Below are 13,670 nucleotides of genomic sequence, written 5' to 3'. Positions count from 1 at the left end.
TAAAGCCCGTGGAAAGGAGTTTCTGTTTGATGCAGAGGTGGATGGACAACCACTGGAGGTTCTTGAGGAGTGGGGAAATGTGGACTGAATGCTTTTTTCAGAAAAGTGATCCATGCAGCAGAGCGAAGTATGGGGGTAGGGCAACTATTTAGATCAATGTTGTAGCAGTTTGGATGGAGAGGAAAGGCGGATTTTAGCAATGTTGTGAAGGTATGGCTATATGAATATGTAGCCATATGTTTTTGGAAACATGCATTCTGGCGGAACTGAATGTACCGTGCTCTATGCACATAAAGTGCTTAATGAATTCTACTGATAATGATGGTGATGAGGAGGTTGATGATGGTGTTAATGGTTTTCATCATCAACACATGTGAAGTAGAGCAGCACCATGGCTTAGTGGACAGAACGGGGGCCTCGGAGTCAGAGGAGCTGAGTTCTAATTCCAGCTCCACTGCTTGTCTGTTATGTGACTTTGGGCAAATCACTTAATGTCTCTGGGCCTCAGTTCCCTCTTCTGCGGGTGGGGATTCAATGGCTGTTTTTTTTTAAATGATATTTGTTAAGTGCTACTATGTGCCAGGTGCTCAGTGGAAAGAGCACGGGTTTTGGAGTCGGAGGTCCTGGGTTCAAATCCCAGCTCTGCCAGTTGTCAGCTGTGTGACTTTGGACAAGTCACTTAACTTCTCTGTGCCTCAATTACCTCATCTGTAAAATGGGGATTAAGACTGTGAGCCCCCCGTGGGACAACCTGATCACCTTGTAACCTCCCCAGTGTTTAGAACAGTGCTTTGCACATAGTAAGCACTTAATAAATGCCATCAAAAAAAAAGGGCTCGGGTAGATACAAGGTTCATTCAGTCATTTATTGAGTGCTTACTGTGTGCAGAGCACCGTACTAAGCGCTTGGAGAGTACAATATAAGGTGTAGATACAAGGTTGGGCACAGTCCATGTCCCACATTCATTCATTCAGCCATATTTATTAAGTGCTTACTGTGTGCACAGCACTGTACTAAGTGCTTGGAGAGTACAATACAGCATTAGAGACAATCCCTGCCCACAATGGGCTTACAGTTTGGAGGACAGAATTACAGTCTACATCCCACGGGGGACTCAGAGTCTTAATCCTCATTTTACAGACGAGGTAACTGAGGCACAGAGAAGTGAAGTGATTTGCCCAAGCTCATACAGCAGACAAGTGGCAGAGCCGAAATAAGAACTCAGGCCCTCTCACTTCCAGACCTAGACTCTTTCCATTAGGTCACACGTGTTTTCCCTTCTACGTATATTGTGAGCCCCATGTGGGACCTGATTATCTTGTATCTACCCCAAGGCTTAGTTCAATGCTTGAGACATAGAAAGTATTTATAAAATACCATCACAGCGATGACAATAAATAGGTTTTGGGCTGAAGCTTGCTGTTTATGAGATCCACTATCTATTCCACCTCCTCCTCCTCCTCCACACTCACGTACATAGTTCAACACAGATGGAATCCAATAGAACGAGTGTTATCTGGGAACTGGGAGACCTGGTTTCTTTACCCAGCCCTGCCCTAACCTTGCTGGGTGACCTTGAATCAGTCACTTCTTCTCTCCATGTCTCAGTACTTTTATCTGTAAAATGGGAACCATAATACCTACCACTAGAGAAATATCACACTGTCAATTGCACAAGAGGAAATATCCCATGAGAATGACTGATGACCATTTCCCAAGGGCAGACCTGTCCTTAAACGAAGAAGAGTTGGCAGGCCGTGCTTAAGAAGTCTCAGGTTGTTGACCAGGAGGCTCCAACTTCAAACGAGGAGGACAAAATTAAATATTTGGCCTAGCCTTGTTCCTCCTTAGAGTTTCTTTTCCTAGTTTCCTCCTGCAGGAGCTCCAGACACCATGCATGTCAGAAAAATTTGCATCTCCAGTGAACAGCCCTGGCTTTTCTTGGTTATTCTTCTGAGCAGACTCTGCTGCCTTGTGTTGTGTACTTAACCGGATCTCTGGCTGTTAGCCAGAGCCCCAAGCTGCATCTGCCCGTTCCCCATTTGTAACCGATGCCTGTGGTTTTTGGCACTGTCCTGGATCAGATCTAATACTCAGTTAATGTGCCCCAGTCATCCAACAGCAGGAGACCTCATTCACTGAGTGAACAGAGTTCAGTCTGTTAAATCAATGGTATTTATTGAACACTTATGGTGTATAAAGCACTATACCAAGTGCTTGGGAGAGTACAATCAATCAATCAATCAATCAATCGTATTTATTGAGCGCTTACTATGTGCAGAGCACTGTACTAAGCGCTTGGGAAGTACAAATTGGCATCACATAGAGACAGTCCCTACCCGATAGTGGGCTCACAGTCTAAAAGGGGGAGACAGAGAACAGAATCAAACATACCAACAAAATAAAATAAGTAGGATAGAAATGTACAAGTAAAATAAATAAATAAATAAATAAACAGAGTAATAAATATGTACAACCATATATACATATATACAGGTGCTGTGGGGAAGGGAAGGAGGTAAGACGGGGGGATGGAGAGGGGGACGAGGGGGAGAGGAAAGAAGGGGCTCAGTCTGGGAAGGCCTCCTGGAGGAGGTGAGCTCTCAGCAGGGCCTTGAAGGGAGGAAGAGAGGTAGCTTGGCGGATGGGCAGAGGGAGGGCATTCCAGGCCCGGGGGATGACGTGGGCCGGGGGTCGATGGAGGGACAGGCGAGAGCGAGGTACAGTGAGGAGATTAGTGGTGGAGGAGCGGAGGGTGCGGGCTGGGCAGTAGAAGGAGAGAAGGGAGGTGAGGTAGGAGGGGGCGAGGTGATGGACAGCCTTGAAGCCCAGGGTGAGGAGTTTCTGCCTGATGCGCAGATTGATTGGTAGCCATTGGAGGTTTTTGAGGAGGGGAGTGATATGTCCAGAGCGTTTCTGGACAAAGACAATCCGGGCAGCAGCATGAAGTATGGATTGAAGTGGAGAGAGACACGAGGATGGGAGATCAGAGAGAAGGCTAGTGCAGTAGTCCAGACGGGATAGGATGAGAGCTTGAATTAGCAGGGTAGCGATTTGGATGGAGAGGAAAGGGCGGATCTTGGCAATGTCTACAATGACGTTGTAGACATGTCCCCTGCTCATGAGGAAGTTACAATCTAGAGGGGGTCATGGATATTAATATTCACTAAATCCTGTTGGTTTCACTTTCACAACATTGTTACAATCCGCTTGGGAGAGAAACAATAAACAGTCATGTTCCCTGCCCACAACAGGCTTACGGTCTAGAGTAGGGGAGGCAGATATCAACACAAATAAATAAAATAACAGATATGTACATAAGTGTTGTGGGCTGGGAGGCAGGGGAAGAGCAAGTCATTGTGATGCATTTCCTCTCCATTCAAACAGCTACCATGTTAATACAATCACTCATCCTATCCCACCTGGATTACCACATCAAACTCCTTGCTGACCTCCCAGCCTCCTGTCTCTCCCCACTCCATTCCATGCAACACTCTGCTGCCCACATCAGTTTTCTTTAAAAATGTTCAGGACACGTCACCCCGCTCCTCAAAAAACTTCAGTGGTTGCCCATCCACCTCCCCATCAAACAAAAACTCCTCACCATTGGCTTTAAAACACTCCACCATTTTGCCCCCTCCTATTTCACCTCACTTCTCTCCTGCAACCAAGCCTGCACATTCACTCTTCTAGTGCTAAACTTCTCCCTGAGCCTTAATCTCTCCTGTCTCACTGCCAACCCCTAGCCCACATCCTGCCTTTGGCCTGGAATGCCCTCCCTCCTCAAATCTGCCAGTCAATTACTCTCCCCCTCTTCAAAGCCTTATTGAAGGTACATCTCTAAGAGGCCTCCCAAACTTTGCCCCATTTTTCCTCATCTCCCACTCCCTTCTGCATCACAATGACTTGCTCTTCCCCCGCCTCCCAGCCCACAGCACTTATGTACATATCTGTCATTTTATTTATTTGTATTGATATCTGCCTCCCCTACTCTAGACTGTAAGCCTGTTGTGGGCAGGGAACATGACTGTTTATTGTTTCTCTCCCAAGCGCTTAGTACAGTGCTCTACTCACAGTAAGCGCTCAATAAATTCAACTGAATGAGTGAATAAATAAAGTATGGATATGGACATAAGTGCTGGGACACCGAGGGTGGGGTGAATAGAAGGTTCACATCCAAGTGAGAAGCAACATGGCTCAGTGGAAAGAGCATAGGCTTTGGAGTCAGAGGTCATGGGTTCAAATCCCAGCTCCGCCAATTAGCTGTGTGACTTTGGGCAAGTCACTTCACTCCTCTGTGCCTCAGTTCCCTCATCTGTAAAATGGGGATTAATCAATCAATCAATCGTATTTATTGAGCGCTTACTGTGTGCAGAGCACTGTTCTAAGCGCTTGGGAAGTACAAGTTGGCAACATATAGAGACAGTCCCTACCCAACAGTGGGCTCACAGTCTAGAAGGGGGAGACAGAGAACGAAACCAAACATATTAACAAAATAAAATAAATAGAATAGATATGTACAAGTAAAATAAACAAATAAATAAATTAAGACTGCGAGCCCCCCATGGGACAACCTGATCACCTTGAAACCTCCCCAGTGCTTAGAACAGTGCTTTGCACATAGTAAGTGCTTAATAAATGCCATTAAAAGAAGCACAAGAGTGACCCAGAAGGGAGAGGAATGTGGGGAAAAGAGGGTTCAATTGGGGAGGCCTCTTGAAGGAGATATGACATAAATAAGGCTTTTAAAGTGGGGAGAGTGGTGATCTGGTGTATATGGAGGGGGAGGGAATTCCAGGCCAGCTTTCAGGTAGTCAGTTTTGCCTACATTTTAGCCAGATTTCTCGTCAATTTCCAGTTGGCTTCAGGGAGCTGCTCTTTGCCTTGTTCTGAGGCATACTTAGCCCGCAATCTGCTTTTCTCGGGGAGCTGGTCCTCTTGGAAATGGTGAACAATCCATCAGGGGCACCTCAGTGCTTCCTTTTTCATTCCCTGACACTGGCCAAAGGAGAAGCCTCACTCATATGTGTGTGTGTGTGCGGGTGTGTGTGCTTTGGGGGTACCAACAACCCCGTTCCCTGGAAGGTGAGAGTACGGCTCAGTCTGAGGCACCAGAACCCAGTTCCACACTGGCGATCAGAGTTTAGTACAGTGCCTGGCACATAGTAAGCACTTAACAAGTACCATTATTATTATCTGCACTGGCAAAGTGAGAAGGGAGGGCAGGGACTTCAGCATCAGAGAAGTAGCATGGTGTAGTGGGTAGAGCATGGGCCTGGGATTCAGAAAGTCATGGGTTCTAATTCTGGCTCCACCACTTGTCTGCTGTGTGACCTTGGGCAAGTCAGTTCACTTCTCTGTGCCTTAGGTACCTTATCTGTAAAATGGGGATGAAGACCGAAAGCCCCACATGGGCCGGGGACTATGTCCAACCTGATTTGCTTTTATCCACCCCAGCGCTCAGTACAGTGCCTGGAACATGGTAAATGCTTAACCAATACCACAACCGATCCCTCTCTGTTCAGGGAAGGTGGTTATTTGGGTATGATATTTTTTAAAAAATCTGGGGATTGCCTCACACACTATATCGGCTGAATGTACCTCTTTGACCCATTGCCCTACTCAGAGCTAGGCTTGTAAGGAATGAAGGGGACAGATAAAATGTTCACTGTAGTGGTCTGGCCTAGATTTCAGGTTTACCTTTGCCAGTCACAACAATTTTAACCTTGACAAAGACAATATGGCCGATGAGGAAAGATAGTTCTGCTTTCAGGGGCTGAAACTGCCTCGCCAGTTTCTGAAATTCAAAAGGAAGCTGTCTCCAAGATAAGACCCCATAAAATGTCCAGCTATTGCCTGATGGTGGAGATAAACGGTTGTCAGAAATTGGGAAAGGCTCATTTTCTAAACCCAATGGTCCATTTTCCCATAAGTCTGCTCCCTGGGAATCAGGTACTCTGAGTCCAGATGCCTGTCGTCTGGAGGAACAAAACGTATGGGCTGAGATGAACGACGTCAGCCAAAATAATATTTATTCTCCAAGACATCCTATTAGCATTTGAGAATGGGCCTGTCTGAACTGCTTCTCCCACTGGCCTGTCTGAACTGTTTCTCCCACCCTGATACAAGGCTGACAAAGCGAAGACATTTATTAAGGTAATAGAGGATGACAATAGATATGAGTATCCACATTCAGGTCTCCGTTCTGAGAAAAAGAAAGGTTGATTTGTGCCACTGAAAGAGGTCTCTGACAGCTTGCCATTTGTGGAACTGAATGGAGATTAGCCTCTAAGCCCTCTCTCTCAGGCTATGGGATAAGAAAGAACCAGATAGGTGTCCTTGGAGACTAAGTTCTTCAAGAGCTGACTTTTATGTCTTCTAGGTATTTCTCAAGCACCTAGTACAGTGCTCTGCTCACAGAAGCCACTTATCCATCAATCAATAGTATTTATTGAGCACTTACTGTGTGAAGAGCACTGACCTAAGGGCTTGGGAGAGTCCAACATAACAGTTGGTAGACAATTTCCCTGTCCATAGTGGGTTCACAGTCAGTGTTCTGCACAGGGTATCTACTTACAATAGTGGTCTACACAGAGTAGCTACTTAGTACCATGCTCTGCATACAGTATCCACTTATTACAATGCTCTGCACACAGCAGCCACTTAATCATTCAATCAATCATATTAAGTGCTTACTGAGAGCAGAGAACACTGTACTAAGTGTTTGGGAGAATACAACAGAGTCATTGGACACATTCCCTTGGTGTCATCCTTGGTGTCATCCTCCACTCTGTTCTCTCGTTCACCCCTCACATCCAATCCATCACTAAAACCTTCCGATCTTACCTCCGCAACATCACCGAGATCCGCCCTTTCCTCTCCATCCATGCCACTACCTTGCTGCTTCAATCTCTCATCCTATCCTGACTGGATTACTGCATCAGCCTCCTCTCTGATCTCCCATCCTTCTGTCTCTCCCCACTTCAGTCTATACTCCACGCTGCTGCCCGGATCCTCTTTGAGCAGAAACGCCCTGGGCATGTTACTCTCCTCCTCAAAATTCTCCAGTGGCTGATAGTCAACCTACGCATCAAGAAAAAACTCCCCACTCTCGGCTTCAAGGCTGTCCATCACCTCGCCCCCTCCTAGCTCACCTCCCTTCTCTCCTTCTACAGCTCAGCCCGCAACCTCTACTCCTCTGCCGCTAACCTCCTCACTGTATCTCGTTTTTGCCTGTCCCGCTGTCGACCCCTGGCCCGGAATGCCCTCCCTCCGCACATCCGCCAAACTAGCTCTCTTCCTCCCTTCAAAGCCCTACTGAGAGCTTACCTCCTCCAGGAGGCCTTCCCAGACTGAGCCCCCTTTTATCTCTCCTCTTCCCCATCCCCCCGCCCTACCTCCTTCCCCTCCCCACAGCACCTGTATATATGTTTTTACAGATTTATTATTCTGTTTATTTTACTTGTACATATTTACTATTCTATTTATTTTGTTAATAATGTGCATCTAGTGTTATTTTTATTTATTCTTTTGACCTAACACCTGTCCACATGTTTTGTTTTGTTGTCTGTCTCCCCCTTCTAGACTGTGAGCCCATTGCTGGGTAGGGACCGTCTCTATATGTTGCCAACTTGTACTTCCCAAGCGCTTAGTACAGTGCTCTGCACACAGTAAGCGCTCAATAAATACGATTGAATGAACGAATACTAGCAAAATAAGTTGGACACAGGCCGTATTCCACATTAGGCTCACAGTCTTGACCCCTATTTTACAGATGAGGGAACTGAGACACAGAGAAGTTAAACGACTTACACAGAGTCACAAAGCAGACAATTGGCAGAGTGGGGTTTAGAACTCTGGTCTTTTTGACTCCTAGACTCATGCTCTATCCATCACCAAGCACTTAGTAATAATAATAATGATAATAATAATAATAATAATGGTATTTGTTAAGTGCTTACTATCTGCAAAGCACTGTTCTAAGTGCTGGAGGGATACAAGGTGATCTTGTTGCCCCACGTGGGGCTCACAATCTTAATCCCCATTTTACAGATGAGGTTACGGAGGCACACAGAAGTTAAGCGACTTGCCCAAAGTCACACAGCTGACAAATGGCGGAGCAGGAATTAGAGCCCATTACCTCTGACTCCCAAGCCCAGGCTCATGCTCTCCACACAGTAAGTGCTCAATAAATATGATTGACTGACTGACTGACTGAGGGGAAATTCATTCAATCATATTTATTTATCATCAATCGTATTTATTGAGTGCTTACTATGTGCAGAGCACTGTACTAAGCGCTTGGGAAGTACAAATTGGCAACATATAAAGACAGTTCCTACCCAACAGTGGGCTCATAGTCTAAAAGGGGGAGACAGAGAACAAAACCAAACATACTAACAAAATAAAATAAATAGAATAGATATGTACAAGTAAAATAAATAAATAAATAAATAGAGTAATAAATATGTACAAACATATATACATATATACAGGTGATGTGGGGAAGGGAAGGAGGTAAGATGTGGGGATGGAGAGGGGGACGAGGGGGAGAGGAAGGAAGGGGCTCAGTCTGGGAAGGCCTCATGGAGGAGGTGAGCTCTCAGTAGGACCTTGAAGGGAGGAAGAGAGCTAGCTTGGCGGATGGGCAGAGGGAGGGCATTCCAGGCCTGGGGGATGACGTGGGCCAAGGGTCGATGGAGGGACAGGCGAGAGCGAGGTACGGTGAGGAGATTAGCGGCAGAGGAGTGGAGGGTGCGGGCTGGGCTGTAGAAGGAGAGAAGGGAGGTGAGGTAGGAGGGGGCGAGGTGATGGACAGCCTTGAAGCCCAGGGTGAGGAGTTTCTGCCTGATGCGCAGATTGATTGGTAGCCACTGGAGATTTTTGAGGAGGGGAGTAGTATGCCCAGAGCGTTTCTGGACAAAGATAATCCGGGCAGCAGCATGAAGTATGGATTGAAGTGGAGAGAGACACGAGGATGGGAGATCAGACGTTTGCTTACTGTGTGCAGAAATTCCATGGCTTATATCAAGGGGGCCTCCAGGTATCCCCCAGAGAACTTTGGACAGACTTCCGAAAAATGTCATATGCAAGGGAGGAGATGGCCAGTTTTTTGCTTCCTCGGATGGTCAAGTGTCTGAAGCTGGTCCTATCAATAAGGACCCTGGAGATGAGGTCAGTGATAGACAGCAGGTAACCAGAGGTCGCATTTTGGGGAACACTGCTGAAAAATCTTGATGAAGTCTGGAAGGGGCATTTCAGAATAATAATAATAATAATAATAATAATAATAATAATAATAATAATAATGGCATTTGTTAAATGCTTACTATGTGAGAAGCACAGTTCTAAGTACTGGGGGGGGGGGGTACAAGGTGATCCGGTTGTCCCACGTAGGGCTCACAGTCTTAATCCCCATTTTACAGATGAGGTAACTGAAGCTCTGAGAAGTCAAGTGACTTACCCAAGGTCACACAGCAGACATGTGGCGGAGCCAGGATTAGAACCCATGACCTCTGACTCTCAAGCCCGAGCTCTTTCCACTTAGCCACGCTGCTTCTCAGGAGAGAAAAGTGCGACTCTCTAAGGAATGGGAGCTGAAGTGTAAGTTCTCTATGGTCATGGAATGCATCTGTTATATTGTACTCTCCCAACTGCTTAGTACAGTGCTCTGAACACAGTAATAATAATAATAATAATAATAATAATAATAATAATAATAATAATAATAATAATGGAACTTAATGGCTTCCTATATGCCAACCACTGTTCTAAGCATTGGGATAGATAACAAGTCAATCAGGTTGGACACAGTCCCTGTCCTGCAAAGGGCTCACAGTCTCACAATTCCCATTTTATACAACTGAATGAGTGAAGTGCTTAGTACAATGCTCTGAGCACAGTAAATGGTCAATAAATATGATCAATGAATTGGTAGATTGGGAAATCTTGACATTCATTCAAACGTATTTATTGCACGCTTACTGTGTGCAGAGCACTGAACTAAGTGCTCGGAAAGTGCAATGCAGCAATAAAGAGTGACAAACCATGTCTACAAGGCTGGGTACATGGTGGGGTCTCTAGTTTAGGCTTCAGGGAGCCCCACTTGGCACCTGAAAACTGGGCCCTTGGTTCATGCCCACTCCAAGGGCTGGTCTCAAAGGGGCTCTCTCTGGGCCTCCCAAAATGTACCTGGGACACATCAGATCCCCTCTCTGAGCAGCAGATGCTCTTTGGTGGAAGGCGAAGACTGGCATAGTTCAGCTCCCGGACATCATCCCTAAAACTTGAAACCCCTGCCCTCTGTCACCAGGTTGGAGGTAACAGAGGATGGAGTGAGGAAGCCAGAAGGAGCTCCTTCTCCTGGGAAAAATAGCCAGGCAGGCTCCCCGACAGGATCTCCCTGAGGGGTAGGGGTGTCTCACTGAGAACAGGGGTGTTTCACTGAGATCTCTCTCTCAGGAAAGGGAGGTGGCCAGCGGAACTCCATGTATGAACAAAGCACAATGGTCAAAACTGGTCCCTAGAGGCTGGGCCTTCAAAAATAAAAATATTAAACTTAAAGATAATCAGTGCGTTTTAGTGCCGGATGGGAGCCAGACTAGTTAAAAACGATACTGTTTGGTATAAAGTTGGATACGTGACCACCTAACTGCATGAGCTATCATTTTCCAGAACAAAGATGGCCACTGGGCTCCACTGATCAGGAGGAAAGATGGCTGGCAGACCTATATCTGTTAGAACCAATGCTGATGGGGGAGGCATTTTCCATGACCAGATTTGGTAGCACCACTGGTGAAGGTAAGGTGTTGTACTGTCTCCTTCTGCCCTTTCTTCCTCAAAATGGAAGTCTGGGATTCCCCAGATACTCCATACTCCCCAGGCTTGGTGTGAGTTTGACTCTGTTGTCTACCAGCAAACTTGCCATGACTGACTCCATCTTGTGCATACCAACAGTAACCCTTTATTTTGTGCATACCGAAAGCACTCCAGTGTTTGTAAAGTAACATTAACCAAAGTGGCCCCTCTCTGTCTGGAATGTCCCCATCCTGTGTTGACCATTATCTCCCGATAACATCTTGTAAACAGGGATTTTAACACTAACCAAACCATGACAAACAAACGGTTGTACTTTAACTTGGGACCTAGGAATGCCAAGGCCTCACCTACCACACTACTCTCAGGAATCCTTTGTGTAGCTCGGATTTGAAACCCAATAAAAGAGGAAGAAGCGGCTGGGATCGGGGCTGCTTGTCACTTGTACCTCTCCCGGGAGGTGAACAGGCAGGTAGCCACTTTCCTTCTTTCCTGCTCTATCTGAACTCATGCCTCCGAGTCATTTTTCCTATCTGCGTCACCACCCTGGGTACAAGAACCCTGCGGCCGATTTACACCGATTTAACCTGTTTTTCACCCTACTTGTCGATAACAACTCTTAGGGATTGAAAGGAGCAAAGCTATGATTAGGAAACCTCCCTCCGTCCCCACCTTTTCCAAGCCCGCTGAGCTGATGTGACACTTTCTGCAGATTATGAGAGCATTTAGCCCTCTAAAGTGTAACTACTGGACAACTTTGCAGGGCTCCTTTGGTCTGTGTAGTGCTGACTCTCTTGTGGTAAAAGCTCTAGCCACTTTGTTATCCGCTGACCTTTCAAGTGGCTCCTTTTGTTCTGACTTTCTTCATCCGTGTTTGGATAGTCCCTTTGACTATCCAAACGGGTAATTGAGTTGGGATGTTGACTGAAGGTGAAGTCTGCTTTTGTGTGAGTGTTGACTGAGTCCATTCAGTTGGCTTTTTTGCACCCTACCGCACGGCAGGTGAGTCTCCTCTGTTCTTTATTGTCTGAAGGAACTGAAACGTTGGCTGGCTGTTTCCATATCTACAGTTGTTTAAAGTGCTGATTACAAAGGGAAAGCTGGAAAAGTCAGATCTCCAGGCCTGTGGGTTTCCAGCAATCCTCACTGATGTCTCCAATACAATTGTTGTTGATTCTGAGAGGAGTGATTATTCATTCAATTGTATGTATTAACTGCTTACAGTGTGCAGATCACTGTACTAAGTGCTTGGGAGAGTACAATGGAACTGGAGAAGCAGCATGGTGTAGGGACAGAACACTGACATGGGACTCACAAGGACCTGAGTTCTAAACCGAGCGAGCTCTGCCACCTGTCTGCTGTGTGACCTTGGGCAAGTCACTTCTCTTCTCTGCGCTTCAGTTACCTCATCTATAAAATGGGAATTGAGACTGTGAGCCACCTCCCTTCAAGGCCCTACTGAGAGCTCACCTCCTTCAGGAGGCCTTCCCAGACTGAGCCTCCTCCCCCCTCCATTCCCCCCACCTCACCTCCTTCCCTTCCCTATAGCACCTGTATATATGTATATATGTTTGTACGTATTTATTACTCTATTTATTTATTTATTTGTTTTACTTGTACATATCTATTCTATTTATTTTATTTTGTTAATATGTTTTGTTTTGTTCTCTGTCTCCCCCTTCTAGACTGTGAGCCCACTGTTGGGTAGGGACCGTCTCTATATTTTGCCAACTTGTACTTCCCAAGTGCTTAGTACAGTGCTCTGCACATAGTAAGCGCTCAATAAATACAATTGATTGATTGATTGACAGGGACTGTGCCGAACCTCGTTTTGCTTATCCACCACAGCACTTAGTACAGTGCCTGGTACATACTAAGAGCTTAACAAATACTAAAATAATAATTATTCCCTGTCCACAATGAGCTTACAGTCTAGAGTATTAACAGGCTCCTTCGTTAAAGCCCCACCCAACCTCAATAGGATTGAGGTTTCATAGACAGAAGAGTTGGAAGGTTCCCTTCTAAATTGAAAAATCCAATTGATCAGTTCCTGTTCTCCAGTTCTCTCTGCTCATATTTAGAGCCCAAATTACCCATGTCTAATCCTTTCTGATGCATTAGTGATTTCCAGGTCTTATCATATTACCTTGTTGTTGTTGTCGAGTCATGTCTGACCCATAGCGACTCCATGGGCACATCTCTCCCAGAACGTCCCACTTCCTTCTGGTGGTGTAACCATAGTTTTCACAGTATAAATATGGAAGCAGTTTACCATTGCCTCCTTCCTCACGGTAAACCTGGGTCTCCGCTCTCGAATCCCTCCCAAGCAGCTGCTGCCCAGCACAGGTGAGTTTTGACTTGTAGCAGATTGCCTTCCACTCACTAGCCAAGCTAGGAATGGAATGGGCAGGCCTCCGCTTGACTCTCCCTCCTGTAGCCGAGACTGGTGGAGTACTGGGAACTCTCCAGGTTCAACCCTGAAAGGTGATTACCATGCTATTATTACTTATTTTCCTGACATGTTACCATTATTTATTTTTCTGACAGAGCCCTATTCTCCATATCTTGCTGGGGCTTTATGTTTGCTTATTCATTTTTTAGACTGTGTATTGTTTTGTGGAGAAGCAGCCTGACTTAAGGGAACGAGCATGCTCCTGGGAGTCAGGAGACCTGGGTTCTAATTCCAGCTACCACACTTGCCTGCTGTGTGACCTGGGGTCCAACTTCTCTGGGCCTCAGTTTCCTCATCTGCAAAAATGGAGATAATATATCTGTTCTTCTCCCTTAGACTGTGAGCCCCATGTGGTACAGGGATTCAATCAATCATATTTATTGAGTGCTTACTGTGTGCAGA

The 13,670-nt window shown here is 46.0% G+C and overlaps 1 pseudogene; it reads right to left on the bottom strand.

Annotated features, from left to right (window-relative positions):
• Positions 1-13,172: 13,172 nt before the first annotated feature.
• LOC119924557 lies at positions 13,173-13,303 on the bottom strand (annotated as a pseudogene).
• Positions 13,304-13,670: the final 367 nt, after the last annotated feature.

Source organism: Tachyglossus aculeatus, chromosome 2 (assembly GCF_015852505.1).
Source record: "Tachyglossus aculeatus isolate mTacAcu1 chromosome 2, mTacAcu1.pri, whole genome shotgun sequence".
Taxonomy (NCBI): Eukaryota; Metazoa; Chordata; class Mammalia; order Monotremata; family Tachyglossidae; genus Tachyglossus; species Tachyglossus aculeatus.
The sequence above is the reverse complement of the archived record's forward strand: the minus strand, read 5'-3'. Positions and strand labels throughout refer to the sequence as shown.